Source organism: Aquarana catesbeiana, linkage group LG05 (assembly GCF_042186555.1).
Source record: "Aquarana catesbeiana isolate 2022-GZ linkage group LG05, ASM4218655v1, whole genome shotgun sequence".
In the NCBI taxonomy this organism is placed as follows: Eukaryota; Metazoa; Chordata; class Amphibia; order Anura; family Ranidae; genus Aquarana; species Aquarana catesbeiana.
In genome coordinates, this window is record NC_133328.1 from 349,704,504 (window position 1) to 349,720,823 (window position 16,320).

Here is a 16,320-nt window from a genome sequence, read left to right on the forward strand (position 1 = left end):
GGCAAAGTGGGAGGCCACAGTCTGCCATTCCTTTGGCGTGGAAGGAAACTGTTGAGGAAAACAAAAAAAAATTAGTATTTTTGCACATAAACATGGCAAGCAGATTAGACACAAACATTCTTGGCCAACCTCCAGATAACATTTATTAAGGGGAATTTTACAACACCAAAGTATAAGGTACACCTATCATATTCCCCCTCCCCCCCTCTCATGGACCATTTCTAACATTATGGGGGGGGGATCTTGGACAGGTAACCCTCTCCACTTCATTGAGAGATGAATGCCTAAATAATGTGTATTACTTGGAACAGCCCCTCCTTAGTTACACTATTGGCAGCCCACTGGACAGGTAAGAAGTGTCCTAATACAAAGATATAAATACACACTGTACACATTTGAGCACATTTGGACATTCTGCTATTACCTATCAAGATAATAATAGGATACAAAAACTTTCAACAGTACCATTTGAAAGTATACAGGCAGGCCCTTGCACTAAATGCTTTGGGTAATTCATCCATACATCTGACCACAAAAGAGATGGGTATAGTGTGTATGGGTTTGGCAAAGTCAGCAGATAGATGATTGAGGATAGATAGAGAATTGGGATCAGCTGACTTAGCAGTTGGGGGGAGGGAGGGTTAATAAAAATGATTTGGGGACACCCCAACAAAAAAGCCTTGGGCACTCTGCCTGAATTTAAAGCACAAATCACATTTCAAAACATTTTAGGGGGTGTTTGGGGTAGAGTACTACTATGGAGCTGACAAAATACATTGTTAAGTGACTACGTGAGGTGAATATAGCGCAGGAGAGCATGCTGGGGAGGTTAGTGAAGGCAAATATGTATGAAGGACAAAAAAAATAATTACATAAAAATCCAGCATGCATGAGGACAAAGGGGACATTCACAGCATATTACAATCATGGTAATTAGGGAATGAGGAAAGAAATACAATATATTAGCAAACATTAAATACAATAAAATGTGATATTAAAGGATAAAAATCTTACCTTAATATACTCCTTCTGCAGAACCTGAATGATGGCAGAACAGGTCTCCGGGATAATGATACCCAGAGCCTGGGGGGAGATGCCTGTCGAGAACTTCAAGTCCTGCAGGCTTCTCCCTGTCGCCAAGTACCGCAGGGTAGCGACGAGCCTCTGCTCCGCAGTGATGGCTTGCCTCATGCAGGTATCCTGCCTGCTGATATAGGGGGTCAGCAAAGCCAGCAGACGGTGAAATACGGGGTCCGTCATCCGGAGAAAGTTCCTGAAATCATCAGGATTATTCTCATGGATCTCACGGAGCAAAGGCATATGAGAGAACTGGTCAAGCTGAAGCAACCAATTCTTGGTCCATGAACTCCTCTCCACCCTGTTCATGGACTGGACTTTTGTCAAGGTCAGGACCCCAACACCAAGCCCCCGCACAGCACGAACTCTACGAGGAGTACATATACGCAACATGGCTAGAAAACGGTCGGCTGCTCAGAACAAAGTAACAGAACGCACTGAAGAACAGCAAGGCCTGTGAAGAGCGACCTGAAAAACAGTAACGAACGAACAAGAACACAAAGACTAAGTCACGCTGAACTTGCTTGCACGCACTGAAGAGCAGATACAAACCCACAAGCACAAACTGAACTGCAGAAAACGATCTGAAAGCCACGAGTCTGAAAAAGCGCGAATCGTCTCTCACCAAACATTTACTAACACGAGATTAGCAAAGGAGCCCTAAGGGTGCCGCGCTTGGTTCTGAACTGGCCTTTTCTAGTCTTGTCGTACGTGGTTGACGTCACCGCGTTGTTGGCGATCGGAAATTCCGACAACTTTGCACGACCGTGTGTGCGCAAAACAAGTTTGAGCCAACATCCGTTGGAAAAAATCCTAGGATTTTGTTGTCGGAATGTCCGATCAATGTCCGACCGTGTGTACGGGGCATAAGAATTACAATTCCCATCATGCCTAGTCCCGTCTGTGAATGTCAAAGTTTTACAATGCCTCATGGGACGTGTAGTTCCGCAACAGCTGGAGGGCTGTTGTTTTGAGATCCCTGCTCTAAAACTAGGACCATAGGTGCTGCTCCTTTCAACAGCATTTTTATTGTGGCAATCCAGTTTCTTTAGCAGCTGTTTCACAGTTGCAAATGCAGTGAATATTGTTTAAAAGTCCATCCCACGCTTTGAAGGATTTTATCTGAGATGTAATGGAGTTTGGGCACCATCAACACCTAAACCCTATTGTTTTGCTGCATTACATCCAAAATCAATTTTTTTTTGCAGCTGTGTGACAGTTGCAGATATGAATGAATGTGAATGTTTTTTAAAGCAGGGTGCATCCTGTCATCCAGTAAGGCTGCATGCAAAGCTACCAGAAAACACCACCCTACCTATGATCAATTATTGATTTCATAAAAAATAAGGCATATGGACAATCTTAAAGTGTCATGTGCAAACAGTGATAAGATATTTCTTGTTAGTGTCTTCTAATGAGTTTAATCACATAGAAATAACAACAGGAAAAAAAAAAGTCACAGGTAAAAAATAAGTGGACAATGGGGGAGTGAATAAAAAAGTGATATATGAGTATTAGTAGATATTAAATTGTCCATATAATGGAATATTAATGGTATATAATCCATAAACAATATGATGAATACATTCTCCAAGTCACAGTGATAAATATCAAGAGTATTTCAAATATGTGACTGGGTATGATAATTGGAGTGGATAAGTGATGTTATTCAATGGTGTTGTTCACATCAAATTCCATATAGTATCTCCTAGATTATGGTCTCACGGGACTCTCACCTTAAAGCTAAGTGGTATTTGCATCAACAAGTAATTGGTGTTATCCAGATACTTCTAGTTTGTGTTGATGTAAACTGCAACTGGAGCCAATGGTGTTTCTCCCTTTTAAATTCCTCCGCACGTGTGTCCTAGATCGCTCCGGTGTCACCACTTAAAAAACGTTCCTCACTACTCACCGCAGCGCCAAGCCTCGCAACAATCAGCCAATCACATCAACGTTGTTTGTAAATACAATAAACAGCAGCCTTCAAAGTCCCATTCATTATTTATGGCATAGCAAGCATAGAGGCACTACACCATCTAGCATATGTCCAATCTGTAATATGCACCTAAGTAGCTTACATGCATGCATTCATGTGTGTTATAATCTATACCTGTACTTCTATATTAAAGAATGAATGACTGAATCTAGTCTTAACAGCTAAACTTTCCTTCATACTACCAGTAAGCAAAGCTAGAGGGATTCTGATTGGCCGACAAAACACCTTTGACCTTTCACACACACTTCCCCCAAGTTGCTGAATAATTTCATCTCTGATTCCTGTTAACACTATACTGACAGGTTCATGTTCACTGTACTAGTGCCAAACTGAACCTGGGATTGGCTATTCATTTTTCTTGTGAAATTTGTTTATTGAATTCGAACAATTAGTATACATAAGTACATATGGTGGCAGCAAAAGAAAATATCACATATATGGTAATAATATTGAGTTGTAGTTCCAGCATAAACGAAAAGTAGTTTAACTAAAACAATTTTAGCATGGATCTAACTACTCAAAAGATTGTGTCATAAATTGTGTAAGAGGGGATAAAACCAACTTTGACCAGGTTAATATAAGATGACCTCAGATTAAAAAAAAGGTCTTAATTATTATCAAGAGTATAGTTTTTAAATAAAAATAAAAATAAAAAAATATATATATTATAGAATCTAAAATCTTATATTACATATTGGAACTATGTACAATTGGTATAATGATAACCAAGGAAATACAATTGAAAGAGGAGAGAGAGAATAGGGGGGAAAAGTAGAAGAGAGTAAGAGGATAAAAGAAAAAGTAATCTTAGGTAGGAGAAAAAATGGATAGGGAAGAAAGAAATGAGAGATAGAAGGGGTCTCCGTGGTAGTACATGGTAATAAAAACATGAATGCAGAGAATGGAAGTATAAATCAAGATTACCAAGGTCTTAGTAGGGAAGCATCAAAATTGGAAGGCAAAAAGTGGGTCACAGAGGAATTCCATATATTCTCAAAGTTGGACATTTTATCTTGAGTTATAACCTCTGTTTTGGCATGGATCACTGCTTCATTGACTCTATTTTTAGTTTCAGCAATTATTAAGGATGGGGATTTCCAAGCTTTGTCAATTGTTTGTTTCGCGGCTGTAGTGATCTGTAATAGGAGTTTGAATTGGCGGTAGGAGAGAGTGGCCTGTTTTAAGTTTAAAAGTGCTATTGTAGGATCAGGATTGATACGGATTTCAAACAGTGTTGAAATCATAAGAAAAACATTGTTCCAGAAATTGTTTGCTACCCGGCAATCCCACCAAGTATGAAGTTGTCAGCCAAGACCACCACAGCCACGAAAACATGACTAAAGGATTCGTCAACCTTGGGTCTTTACCATTAAATTAAAGACACAGACTGCGTGACATGGGTTTTATACGGCCACAGCAGCCAATTTATAAACCAAATAATAAATAACAAAAACATGAAAACATGTAACACATACCCGTAATAACAAAATAATGTCCAACAGCAAGAGGTCTTTGGGTGTCTTAAAAAGGCACACTTTATAACTGTAATGGTCTATATCCTCAGCTGTGCCCCAACAGGCTCGAGGACACTCGGACATCACACCTACTTCCATATTCCCTTCCCCCAGGGGATTTATCTCCTGGGAGAACCACCGCTAACCAAATGTAAGCGCCATACTTAGATGGGCCCCACTAATCCTGTGACCATGTAAATTTTTTACTGACCCCCAAAGACCCCTTGAACCGCCACGTGAGCTTGATTGAAACCTCATTCAAGCGAATCCCTCCACGCCTGCAACGCCCTTGCCACACCTTCCTGGAGGTCCAAGGACCATATGTCTATGCCCACTGCATTTAAGTGAACACCGTCGTCTCGCCAATAGCGAACAGACTGATCCTCCAGCTCCCTGTGTCGAACCACTATGCCCCCGAGCTGGGACACAAACCTCCCAACCTCCCTATTCAACTTAATTCTGGCTTTGTTCACCCGGCCCACGGAGCGGGCGAAACGCCACACTTTTCTTGCCACAATATCTGACCACACAATGATGCAACCAGGAAAATCACGTAGCAGGCGCAAAATATCAAACTTGATATCCCTCACCAGATCCCTGGCAGCCCACACCCCTAAATCATTGCCTCCTGCTTGTAAAACTAGAACATCTGGGGGCCTGTCAATTCTGGAAAAATAGTGAAATTCAGGAAGGACTTGGCCCCACATCATTCCACGGATACCCAACCATTTCAAGACAGCCTCACTCCGAGAAATGCCCAGTTGCCTCCCTTCAGGACGTACATCAGCCCTAACAACCCCCCAGAACACATATGAATCCCCCAGAATCCAAACCAGGCCAGGAGGAAGATCTGAAAGAAACACAAAAAAGGAACATAGAACCACACCCAAACACTCAATGCAACTTCAAAGCAAATGAGGGCGAACATAAATCTTAAAACGATCTGACTCCCACCTCCCTATACGTCTCACTACCTGCGAACCCAAACCCCACCTAGACGCTTCTGTTGCTGCCCCCACATGAAAGGAGTGAGTATTAAACTGGGAAACCTCCCTGCCCGCCTTTTCCAAACAACGTCAAAAAACGGACACAAATTGAAAACGCGACAAGGATGAGCCATCCCTGTGCATCAAAAAGATCCCCGACCTCCACCCCCTCACCCCAAGATATCGTTGCACCGAAGAAACCGGGCAAACCGATTCCGGCAGCACCCGAAACAACTACACAGAAACCCCTTTTCCCAACTGATCAGTTTTAGACTTGCTAATATGAATCCGAACACAATCCCCAGACAGAGTCACGTCCTTCAAATTTAACCCCCCTGCTCCACACCTGTTCTTGCTAACTAGTTCCCCAATGTGCAACGCTCCAAAAAATGCTAACGCAAAAGCCACATTGAACAGCCTCACCTCATAAACAGACATACAAACCCCGGGTAACAGCTCCACCAACTCCTGAAGCAACTCAAACGAGACCGGGCGCCTAGTATCTGGCAGTACTCTCCCGCGCCGAAACCCCTTCATGGCCTGACGTACCCTAAAATCCTTTGTCATATCCGTCAGGCCCTGCATCCTAAAGAGAAAAGCTATGGCAGCTAAACTCTTGTTCATTTTTGACACCGACTTGCCTTGTGTAAATCCCGTCCCAATAAAATACAGCAACAAAGCCACGTGATCATGCGATGAAACACCTCCCCCAACCGAACTTACCAGGGTAGACCACTCACCCCATACCGACGAGTACGCCGCCCACGTACCCCCAGTCACCGATCGACGTAACAGCTCCTCAGCTACTCCAATGCCAGTCTTCACAGCCTGTCGGGACAAGGAACCCCCAGTTGCTCCTACTCCAGCGCCAACCTCCGGAACCTCTCCCACTGGAAACGAGACAAAGAATCGGCAATGGAATTCAAAACCCCTGGGACATGAACAGCTTGTACAAAACAATTCAAACTTAAGCACTTTAAAACCAGGTGCTGCAACAAGCGCACCACCGGCGGAGAAGAAGCGGACAAGCTCCGTATAACCTCCACCACCCCCAAATTGTCACAGTGAAAACATATCCGCCTATCCCGAAATTTGTAGCCCCAGATTTCAACCGCCACCACAATCGGAAATAGTTCCAGTAACACTAAATTACGTAAGAACCCCGCCGAACTCCATTCTTCTGGCCACACCGCCGCGCACCAAGCCCCTTGGCAGAAAGCCCCAATACCAGAACTACTCGCCGTGTCAGTGAAAATATCAAGGTCAGAGGCTGCCACAACCGGCGCCATCCATAAAGACCTGCCATTGTATGTGGCCAAAAACTCACCCCAAACCCTCAAATCGGCCTTCAGCTCACGCAAAAGCCTGATGAAGTGATGCGGCTTCAGTACTCCCACAGTGGCGGCACATAAACGACGACTAAAGATGCATCCCATAGGCATGATTCGGCAGGTGAAATTAAGCTTACCCAATAACGACTGCAATTGCCTAAGCCTGACCTTCCTCGCCGCCTCAGCCTCCGCCACCCCTTGACGCAAGTCCTCCAGTTTGTCGTTCGGGAGACGACATTCCATCAGACGCGTGTCAATGACAATGCCCAAAAACTGCATGACTGTGGAAGGACCTTCCGTCTTTCCCGGTGCCAAGGGAATTCCAAAACGTGACGCAATAGATTCCAAAGTGTGCAACAGCACTGAACAAACTGAGGAATCCGGGGGGCTGATGCAAAGAAAATCGTCGAGTGCAGCACAGACCTCAACTGAGTCTCTTCCCGAACTACCCATTCCACGAAGGTGCTAAACACCTCAAAATATGCGCAAGAGATGGAACAGCCCATCGGCAAACAACGGTCCATATAAAACTGCCCTTCTCAACAGCAGCCAAGCAAATGTTGACTGTCCGGATGCACCGGCAGCAGACGAAAGGCGGATTCTATATCCGTCTTCGCCATCAATGAACCCTGGCCAAACCTCTGAACCCAACCGACCGCGGCATCAAAGGAGGTGTAAGACACAGAAGACAGATCCGGAGAAATGGCATCATTCACCAAAGTCCCTTTCGGATACGACAAATGATGAATTAACCGGAATTTGTTGGGTTCCCTTTTGGGTACCACCCCAAGGGGAGAAACGTGTAAAGACAAAACGGGGGGTTGAGCGAATGGTCCGGCCATTCTCCCGAGTTCCACCTCTTTTGCCAATTTGTCAGAAACAACCTGGGGAAATTGGCGCGTTGATTTTAAGTTTTGAGTCCGTGGGGACGGGGCCATAGGTCCCGAACACGGGATCCAAAAACCATGGGCAAAACCATCAGCCAAAAAACTTGCCGCCTCCCTTCGCGGATATCTATCTAGATACGGTACCATCTCGGGAAGGTTTACTGGCGTCCTCCCTTTTTGAGGCCGACTCAACGGGTTGGGACTTTCCTTTTTTGAAACACTTGGCATAACTGTGGGAGCCCCCGCAACCAGAGCACTCGTGACGGAAACGACAGTTTGCGCCAAAACGGCACGACCCCTCGTTAAACTGCCAGCAAACTCCCTTTCGCTGTGTGGCCGACTGTCCAGCAGCACCCGAACCGCCGGCCCCTCCGAGAAAGGGCTGTCCTGAAACCCTCGCCTGTGACATAAGCTTCATCCAAAGCCCAATGTCCTTATGGTCCCAGCGCAAGCCCGGACGCAAAGCCTTGCGCTGGCGGAACTGCTCGTCATAGCACAGCCAAGCAAATCCCCCATAAGTTCGATAAGCCTCCCCAATGGCATCCAGATAACAAAAAAGCGGAGAACAATTCTCCGGTGCTTTTTCGCCAATTACGCTAGCCAAAATGGCAAACGCCTGAAGCCAATTTCCAAAAGTGCGAGGAATAAGCCTCCAGCGTCGCTTCTCCTCCTCCTCCTTCTTGCTTTCGTCCGCCTTACCCTTGTCGATATTAAATTTTTCTAACGGCAAAAGAGAGAATATTTCAACATATTCCCCTTTCCAGATCTTTTCCCGAACATCTTGCTTTAGATGCACCCCCAGTGGGCCCTCAAAGCACACATAAATCTCGCACTTCGCCGCATCCGCCAACCGCACCTTATCCTCAGAGGACTCCTTCCCTCTATTCGCATTCGCCCCAGTCACCTCCGTCTGCGACGCAGACATCACGCTAACCCCAGAGGACCCCCCCACCCCGGATATCGCTACCGCAAGCGGCCACGCTGAGGGGGGTGTGAGAGGAACAACAGAGTCCACGCCAGAGGCAGCGGGAGCCCATGCCCCAACGGGCCCCTGAGATGCTGAAGAAGACCCCGCCGGATCAAAACGGGCCAATAACTTCCGGAAACCCGCAAAAAATGCAGACAAAACCGGCGCAGCACCCGCATCTCCACCCACCACTCCCGACACTGAACTAACCTCCGAAGAAACCCCCAAATTAACCCCCCCCGACTAGCATGTAAAGGTAAAATTGGTGACTTACCAGGCTGCAGCCGTACCGCCACACGACTAGCCATTCGTCCGGATCCCAGCTGGCTCCGCAAAGCAGAACGCCTCCCGACCGACCGATCATCTTCATCCGCGCTGGTGAGCTCACCGGACTCGGCCGAAGAATCTTGCCGCGGCGACGTCCCCTGCCTCCTTTGCTCAAGCGGCTCCTCCTCGGGGCTCTTGGAAGCCTCCTCTTCTGCCCCGGGCTCTGTTCTCTCCACGGAAGAACTGCTGGGCACAGTAGTACCCCCAGCTGCAGCAGGGACGTGTTGTCTCTTTTAGGGGGTGTGTCCCCCAGCCTGGGCCTTCTCACTGATCCTACTATGATGTCCCGCCTGTGATGTGGATGGCGAACCAGCAGAGGGCGCTCCCACCCCACCGCTGTTCGTGACTGTAGTCTCTTCTAGCTGAGCATCGCTCTGCGCAGCAATGGCAGAGGGAGCCGAACGCTCTGGAGCCCTGTGTCGGCGGCTGGCGGGGGACGATGACGGCACCCCCCCAGTGAGTATCTTTGAAGCCTGGGCATCATCCTCTCTCCGGACAGCTGAGGGGCAGGGACGCCCCCCACTGCGCATCCCGCTGCGTCTCCCCCGCTGAGCAGCCCTTCCACACAGGACATCTACACGGGGGGGGAGGGGGAGGGCTGCCGCATGCTCCGGCCTGTGCTGCGAGCAGTAGAAGAGCGCCGTGGGGTAGGATTCCTCCCAGGGCCCACACCGGAGGCATTGGCAGGCAGCCCCATAGTAAGCCCTGGAGGGTCCCTAGAACAGGGGCTCCTTCTCGCCCGTTGAGCCCTAGGGACAGGAGATGGGCTCAGGAGCTCCGGCGGGCGCACCTTTCTGGCTCGTTTCCTCCCCGGGGAAGAAGGGACAGGTGAAGTGGAAGATCCTGACCCCCCAAGTACGTCAGCCAGCTGCTGCTGCAGCCACTGAGGGCCCCGTTCGACTGCTGCGGCCCTGACCTGAGCTAACAAGGCCTCTAACTCACTCATCTCCCTGTCTGTCTACCTGCAGGTGACCAGCACGGATGTCCCAAGAAGATGTCTCCTCTCCAAACTTCTCCGAATGATGCAGAATCCACCCCCTACACCGGACCCCAACCTCTGGATCCTGCCCCCACTGACTTCTACCTCCAATCAGGTAAGAGCTAAACCTATGCCCCCACCACTGACCTGACTGACCGTTCCCTGACCCCTGTTCCTCCCATAGTCATGCATCCCCTCCGTCTATTCTCTCCTACGGGTCTCACTAGATAGGGAATATTTTGGTGCATATTTCGCAATTCTGACAGGGACCAAATACCACCGTGTGAGTACTTTGTAATTTGTCTCTAAGGCAGCTATGTTTTGTGAGGATGGCTTAGTGGTGATCCAAATCTTATCCCAATAGACTGCTTCCAACAAAAACCCAAGATCCATCTCCCACTTAGCCACATATGATGTTGGGTCAGAGTTGGGTTTAGTAATAAGATGAGTGTAAAGAGTTGAAATAAGTCCCTTAGTGTGTGGGTCACGTTTACATATATTTTCAAAGCATGTTCATGTTATCTAAATGAATTCTTCCTTATAGGGCATAAAAAAAAGTTCTGAATTGGACGTGGCCGGCAGCCTGAGGAGATGGCCGCATTGTGAACCCTAACCTTAGCCACTAAGCACACATCACTGCAGCCTGAATATACAGTTCAGGACAGCGGAGACCGTTCTCCCCCATCCACATTCAATAGCCCTGTGAAACAGAGGAGAAAACTGACGGCTGGTGGAGACACAGTGAGTGATTCCTCCCCTGACACTGCCAGTCTCACTGACACAAACGACTTCAGTGAGAAGCTAGATGCTTTCCCTACAGTAGGACAGCCTATACTTGACTCTGCTCTCAAAGACATGCTCATTACACTGCGTGGAGCATTGCAACATGACTTGTCAAATTTCATGAAACAGACTAATAGAGAGATTGCAGCCATAGGAGACAGAGTTGATTATATTGAACATAAACTGAGCGATTACACACTAGCGCATAATGAAGTGGTTGATGCCCACGATGAACTAGCTGACGAAAGCCGCAACCTGAAAATCAAAATGGCGGACATCGAGGACCATTCCCGCAGGAACAATGTCAAATTTAAAGGCATCCCTGAAAAGATCCCCCCCGGCAGAACTCCGCCCATACCTGCAGAAAATGATCGCAGAATTGCTGCCAACGATCAAAACACACAAATTGGCGATAGATTGGGCTCACCGCCTCCCAAAGCCATCCTATCTACCAGATCGGGTGCCCAGAGTAGGGATAAGCTTCGCGTTCGAGTCAAACTCATGTTCGACTCGAACATTGGCTGTTCGCAAGTTCGCCGAACAGCGAACAATTTGGGGTGTTCGCGGCAAATTCGAATGCCAGGGAACACCCTTTAAAAGTCTATGGGAGAAATCAAAAGTGCTAATTTTAAAGGCTTATATGCAAGTTATTGTCATAAAAAGTGTTTGGGGACCTGAGTCCTGCCCCAGGGGACATGGTTCCCCTTAATATCCATACCAGACCTGAAGGGCCTGGTATGGAATTTAGGGGGACTCCCACGTCAATTTTTTTTTAAAATTTTGGTTCGGGGTTCGGAGTAGTTTTAAATGGGTTTTTTCTTTCGAAATGTCATTATGCTGTCAGACTGTTCTAAACACGGAAAACATGCGCCCCTTTACAGGCATACTATAGACACCCCCCAGCTATGAAATTTAAAGGGATATTACACTTTTATTGTTTGACTTTAAGCATTATTAAAATCACTGCTCCTGAAAAAACGGCCGTTTTTAAAACTTTTTTTTGCATTGATCCATGTCCCCTGGGGCAGGACCCAGGTCCCCAAACACTTTTTATGACAATAATTTGCATATAAGCCTTTAAAATTAGCACTTTTGATTATTCATGTTCGTGTCCCATAGACTTTAACGGTGTTCGCGCGTTCGAACGAACTTTTTTCCTGTTCGCATGTTCTGGTGCGAACCGAACAGGGGGGTGTTCGGCTCATCCCTAGCCCAGAGATGTGATAGCTAAAATCCACTACTTCCATGTAGTAAGCGCAACTCTCTACCAGAACCATATTCTGGAACTTTGCTATATATAGACCTCTCACAGGCAACCATTCAAGCCCGCAAAAACCTTATCACCATTACCAAGATACTGAGAAATAATAATATTCTCTACAAATGGAAATTTCCAACTAAACTCTCCATTGAAAGAAACAACAAGACCTCGATCATATCCACTTTGGATGAAGGTTTGGAATTGATGAAATCCTGGGGACTCATCTCTCAAGATGAAGAGGATATTGCTGACCTACCGTCGAACACTTGAACCTTCAAGCTCAAGACTGCACCCTAGGCCTACATACCTATTATGTTACGCTCTGATGCAAATAAAAGAAAGAAAAATGACATTGTACTTACTAAGATCCTGTTCGGTTATACTCAATTACCCCCGTTGGATCTGTGTACAGGATTCATCTGTACCCTACATGTTCTCCTTCCTAGGCGAAAAAGGACCTACACCGACGCAAGTATCCCGTTAGTCTCCCTTTTTTTAATGTTCTTATGTTCTGGTTACCACATTTACTTTCTTCTTACTCAGCAATATGGAAATTTTGAAGACAAAGCTCTCATTAGCTCTCTAAATACCTTTGATGGCACTTAAATTTTTATCCTTGAATGCCAAAGGCCTCAATAGTCCCTATAAGAGAAGGGCACTATGGATAGAAGCCAAACACCATCATTGTGATGTGCTCTGCGTGCAAGAATCTCACTTCCTGGTTACAAAACCTCCCAAGTGCACCCATAAACGATTCCCTCATGTCTATCAAGCCAATTTTAAAGAAAAAAAAAGAGGTGTAATGATAGCCTTAAAAGACACGATATCCTTTAAATTGCATACCTCACTGATGGATACAGAAGGGAGATACGCAATTCTAGTTGCAGAATTAAGCAGAGTCCTTTACACAATAGTGAATATCTATGCTCCCAACAGGCATCAAATACGATTTCTCAAGAGGACCCTAGTCAAAGCTCACTCAATTCAGAAGGGCCAATTGTTAATATGTGGGGACTTCAACATCCCGATGGATCTGGAAATGGACACTACCTCCAAGATTACAACAAGGAAAACAGGACTCAAACAATACTTACTACAGGAAGATCTCCATGACCCGTGGTGCTACCATAACACATCGGAAAGAGACTATACATTTTTCTCGAATCCCCATAACACCTATTCAAGAATTGACTGCTTTATAACTGATAAATATCTTCTCCAAAGGGTAACAGAGGCAAAAATTTACAATATTACATGGTCCGACCATGCCCCCATCTCTCTGGAAATTTCAGAGGGTCACACAGGTAAATATGTGCCATTATGGCGGAACGATACGTATATTCTCTCACACCCTACATATATAACGGAGCTGAACACAAAGCTGGAGGAGTTCTTTCTCTTCAATTCGGAGTCCTCCAGCAGTGTATTCAACCTTTGGTGTACCCACAAGGCTTTCTCTAGGGGGGTGTTAATCCAGATGGCCTCCAGGGAAAGGAAAAAAGAAAAACTTAAAAATCTCCACCCTCCTTGCTGAAATCGATATACTTGAAACCCAACACAAAAAGTCATCCCAGAATTCCCTACTGTCCAAGCTCACGTTCCTCAGAGAGGAACTTAGAACAGTTTTTTAAACAAAAAAAAGCCAGGGAAAAAATTACCCAACTTCATCATCATACAACAGACAAAACAGCCCTTGACCCCTCTGGGATAGCCCAAACATTTAGGGAATATTATGCCTCGCTGTATAACTTAAAGTACGATACTGGCACCCCCCAACCCAACACAGAAGTAATCACTAATTTTCTACACAAACGAAATCTACCAGTGCTGGATGAAACCTCTATAAACCTCCTAAATTGCCCTATAGAATTGAAAGAAATTCTAGATGTTATCGCATCCCTCCCTTTGGGTAAATCACCGGGAATGGATGGATTGTCTTCGGAGTATTACAAAGCCCTTAAATCAATCCTAGGCCCTCACATGGTTAACCTCTACAACCAAGCAGTATTAACTGGTCATTTTCCTAAAGAAATGCTAGAAGCGGTTATCGTGGCTCTGCCTAAACCTGGAAAGGAGCCTAACCAGCCTCAAAACTTCAGACCAATATCGCTTCTAAACTTGGACTTAAAAATATACTCCAAAATACTAGCAAACAGACTTCTAGGCCTAACACCACTCCTTTTAGGACCAGAACAGGTTGGTTTTGTGAGGGGGAGACAAGCTCCCGATGCCTCTAAGAGGATGATCAACCTAATACATCATGCTGAGGCCTGTCGGGTGCCTTCTCTGCTCCTTGCTCTGGATGCTGAGAAGGCATTTAACAGAGTCCATTGGGAATATCTCTCACTGGTACTGTCTAAATTTGGGATGTCTGGGGCAATGCACTCTGCTATTATGACACTATACCATAACCCCTCGGCGAGGGTGTATACTGATGGCATACTGTCTGGGTCATTCGACCTTTCGAATGGCACGAGACAGGGTTGCCCTCTATCCCCAATCATATTCTCCCTGGCAATAGAACCCTTTGCTGAGGCCATCAGATCTGATTCCCTTATCAAGGTATTAATAGTTGGACAAGCTGAACACAAAATAGGTCTGTTCGCAGATGACATTATTCTTTCCCTTTCTGAGCCCTATAATTCCCTACATAGAATCCAACAATTGATAGAAGAATTTGGGAGAGTCTCTTACTATAAAGTCAACTCCCATAAATGCCAAATACTTGCCATGGGACTACCCCAAGAACAAATTACTCTACTGAAACAAGATTTTCCATATACCTGGGGTTCTAAATCTATAGCATATCTAGGAATACAACTTTCTTATCCAGCTAACTCACTCTACGAGGTTAATTTCCCCCCCTTACTGACTAATATCACTGAAGATCTATGGCGAATGGGGAAAACCCATCTTTCATGGGTAGGAAGATCAGCTGCCTTCAAAATGCAGGTTCTGCCACAGATATTATATTTATTTAGAACACTCCCTATCCATATCCCTAACTCCTTCTTCAATAAATGCAACACCCTACTGAGGGAATACATATGGCAAAGCAAAAATAGGAGGATTGCTCTTTCCTCATTACAACTACTGAAAAAGAATGGTGGGATAGGTTTACCGGACCTCCTGGGCTACTACAATGCGTCCTTGCTAGACCAAGTTAAACATTTGGTTCAAAAATCAGGTGACAAACTATGGGTCAACATGGAACAAAGTTTTACGAAACACCAGGACTTCCTAGTGCTGTTAGCAGCATCTCTCATGTTCCCTTTAGTTGTTTGCACTGTGCCCCATCCTACACTGGGAGCCACTTTAAAGGCCTGGCGCACTCTAGCTACCAGTGTAGCCCACAATGAAACCACTCATAAATTAGACATCCGGGTTAAAACATATGAATGGCTCATCAGTGGTTTTGATGTAAGGGATTGCCACAAAAGGGGTATAAACTTTCTACAAAATCTACAACAAAGCGAGCTACCTTTCCATACTTATAGGTTATTGCAAATTAGACATTTCCATGCGACGACCAAATGCAAAGAATACATAGAAATCCCAAACCCTATTTGGGAATTCCTACAGGGGAAATCACACACATCCATTAGGGGGATTTCCTTCTTTTACAACACCTTGATGGGCCCAACACTGACGACCAAAACACCGGACATGCTCAAATGGGAAAAAGATCTAGAGAAAGAATTCTCTCTGCAACAATGGTTGAAATCCATACACCTGAGTTTCAGTATGTTCTCCTGTGTTGATCATTGGGAAACCTTTCAAAAAATTTATCACAGGTGGTACATGACCCCTTACAGATTGTCCAAAATCTTTCCCGACTCCACTAACAAATGTTGGAGAGGATGTGATCAAATAGGGAACCTGTTCCATGTGTTGTGGAACTGTCCTCACATAACGACCTTTTGGGAAAATATAGCCATGGTTTTAAGCGAAATCATAGGGCATTATATGCCATTGACTCCGGAACTGGCTCTCCTGAATATAGGTCTAGATACGTATCCTCTTACAGTTAGAACTGTAATAGCCCATGTACTGTTTGTAGCTAGAACAGCCTTAGCGAAAAAATGGAAAACCTCTACCCTTCCTACTATGAGAGAAATAACTACAAGAGTTAATACACAGTGCCAATATGAAAAATTATCGGCGTTCAAAAAACTTAAAGCTTACCACTTTATAAGATCTTGGCAAGCTTGG